The sequence below is a fragment of the Macrobrachium nipponense genome, chromosome 9 (assembly GCF_015104395.2).
Source record: "Macrobrachium nipponense isolate FS-2020 chromosome 9, ASM1510439v2, whole genome shotgun sequence".
NCBI lineage: Eukaryota > Metazoa > Arthropoda > Malacostraca > Decapoda > Palaemonidae > Macrobrachium > Macrobrachium nipponense.
The window spans coordinates 70,363,292-70,366,464 of NC_061110.1; the positions used below are offsets into that span (position 1 = coordinate 70,363,292).

The 3,173-nt window shown below is 32.3% G+C and overlaps 1 long non-coding RNA gene across 1 annotated transcript; it reads right to left on the reverse strand.

Annotated features, from left to right (window-relative positions):
- Positions 1 to 213: 213 nt before the first annotated feature.
- Positions 214 to 2,213, reverse strand: LOC135217897 (uncharacterized). The gene is made up of 2 exons (XR_010315220.1): positions 1,947 to 2,213; positions 214 to 462 (listed from the first exon to the last, which is right to left on the reverse strand). It is a non-coding gene; the product is annotated as an uncharacterized LOC135217897 (long non-coding RNA).
- Between the last annotated feature and the right edge of the window lie 960 nt (positions 2,214 to 3,173).

Consider the following 3,173-nt stretch of genomic DNA (forward strand, 5'->3'; position numbering starts at 1 on the left):
TTCAGATAAGGCCCAGCAAACTATCCTGAGAAATATACGTAACAAGAAAACCGACAATGCCTCATTTTTCAGTTATTATACTTTCTTTCCGTTAGCAGGAAAAAATATAAAGATGAAATTGATTAAGCTTTTGAGTTAAAGGTACCAGTTTTAAACAATAACTTGTTCCCCAAATGGTCTTGTTACTTGCATGGTAGGAGAAGTAAATACCTATTGGTAAAGTCCATTTATTTAACAATTTTCCTAAAGGAAATAACGAGGCGCTACTACTGCATAGTTATATGACCCAGTGGCATAATTATAAATTTTTGAAATTCGTGAAAAATTTCACTAACAGAATAAAGTTTATAAATATCGCCAATCAACTCTAAAAACTGGTTCCGAAGCTTTGTGCTTACTCGTCGTTGTTTGTTCGTTCGTAAACTTGTCCTTATTCTCCAATAGTGGTGTATGCACTGCGTCCTGAAAGAAGTAAAATAATACACTTAAGAACAAAATATTACTCAGTACAGTGATACAAGCCATTTTACTTGGCACTGGCAAGGGCTCTGGTTAAAAAAAAAAAAAAAAAAATCTCAAATTAGGTTTAGGTACTATGACCTTAGACCAAGTAAGACCAGATGCTACAGAATTCGTATTTCACACTAATATTATAATACAACGTACGTAAGTGAAGCTCAAGACTTTAAAGCTGTGGTTCTTAAACCTTTTTATTACCACGCCCCCTCAAAGAGTTGATGCTTCCCTCCACGCCACCCTTGCATCTCTTAAGTGAAATTCCTTCCCAGATGGAAAAAAAAAAATTACAAAACATGGTAAACCCAACGAGTCTAACTAGAGTAGTACCCGTAGACTATAGGGAACTAAAACATAAGGCATTACGTTCGCCTTTTTTTTATAAACTTGTGAATATTAGTTCCTCACTCCTGTGAAGTGATAACGAATATATTTAGACTTTTAATTTTTCCCCAGTGCTCGTGCCTCCACTCTTAATTGCTGACGCCCTCCTAGGGGAGAGGGCCACCAGGTTGAGAGCCACCGATTTTCACAAGGGTAATTCTAAGCCCTCATTCCGCGGTAAAGTAGACTATGGCAGTTGACGTTTTCCTACGTTATTTTACTTACTGAACAAGAATTTAAAGTAATATTTAATCGGACGACTGTAATTAACCCCCAGGGGCCAGTACTAAACACGGCGAAATACATTGGACGCCCCAATCCCTAGTGGATGTCGTATCCGCGGTTACGTTCCTTGCAGACCGTGCGGAACTATTCTTTAGAATTACCCTGTAAATACGACATCCACTAAGAACTGGGGCGTCCAGTGTATTTCGCAGTGTTTAGTACTGGCCCCTAGGGGTTAATTACAGTCGTCCGAATAAATATTACTTTAAATTCTTGTTCAGTAAGTAAAATAACGTAGGTAAACGTCAACTGCCATAGTCTACTTTACCGCGGAATGAGGGCTTAGAATTACCAGTTTGCAAGTGATTATAGCAAGTGATTATAGCAGATATATTCAGAATACTTAAGAGTTGGCACCAGTGGTAACTTGGTTATGACAAAGCAAGAATCCCGATCATTATAACCAAAGTTTAGCGAAACACCCTTGTTTTAAATTTAAAAGTTTAGTAAATCAAAAGTCATAAAAAAAGGGGGGAAATTTTGGTAAAAATAAATTATACCTTACGTCAATCGCCTCGCACCACTAACAGGATCACACGATGACAGCTAGGCCTAAATCACAGTAACATGGCGTTTTCTTTATTATCCAAACTCGTCAATTTTGAGTGCTACTTATATTTTGGGTGCTGTATCATCTACTAACTATATTTTAAGGGCTAGACCATCTACTTTGGTATATTTTGACTTATATCATCTACTGATCATATTTTGAAGGCTTATCATCTAATGGTCATTAGTAAGAAACAGATAGGAATACTTGCCATACAAACATCTTCTGATGGCAGGATACAAAATGAATCTCCACAAATATGTACAAATATATCCAACGGCGATAAACACGACGATGAGACAGACGAATAAAAACCCATAAGCCTTACCAAAGGCAACTCCTACCGATGAATCCATCATATTTACTTTGTAATTATGACTACAAAACAAACCAAATATAATCAGTTGCCTCAGTTTATAATAAAAAAATGAAAAATGCCGAAAACTTAGTACCACGCGTCCTCTGAGACTTACGTGAATTGTACGGTAAACAAAAACTTTCGAATTTTCCAAGGACGATTTAACATGGTAGTTTTCATTCAAGGATCTTCAAGAGAACATCATGAATATTCTGTATAAACTAATACTATCTATTTCTCCCTGATTTTACGCGTATGGTTACCACACACACAAAAAACACACAGATATATATATATATATATATATATATATATATATATATATATATAATATATATATATACACATATATAAATATATGTGTATTCATATACACACATATATTAATAAACTAGCCAAATTACACTGTTACGTTAATTATCAATCGCATAAGATAGAAATCCATTTGAAATTGTTTTCTCATTGCCTTCAATGCTAACTTTACAGTTTTCTACAGTTCGAAAACTATTTCTTTGATTTATTTTTCAAATATGGTATATATAAATTCCTTGCGAAAAAAAGAAAAGCAAAATTGATATACTGCAATGTATAATAAGATATATTATATATATATATATATATATATATATATATATATATATATATATCTTATACATTGCAGTATATCAATTTTGCTTTTCTTTTATTCGCAAGGAATTTTTATTTTATATACCATATTTGAAAAATAAATCAAAGAAATAGTTTTCGAACTGTAGAACTGTAAGTTAGCATTGAAGCAATGAGAATAATTTCAAATGGATTTCTATCTTATGCGATTGACAATTAACGTAACAGTGTAATTTGGCTAGAAAAGTTTATTAATATATGTGTATATATGAATACACATATATTTATATATGTGTATATATATGTTATACACTTATATGTATATCTATATATACTACGTTAATATATATATATATATATATATATATATATATATATATATATATATATATATATGTGTGTGTGTGTGTGTGTGTGTGTGTGTATATACCTATAAGTTTATAAACTTATATGTATATTTATATATACTATGTT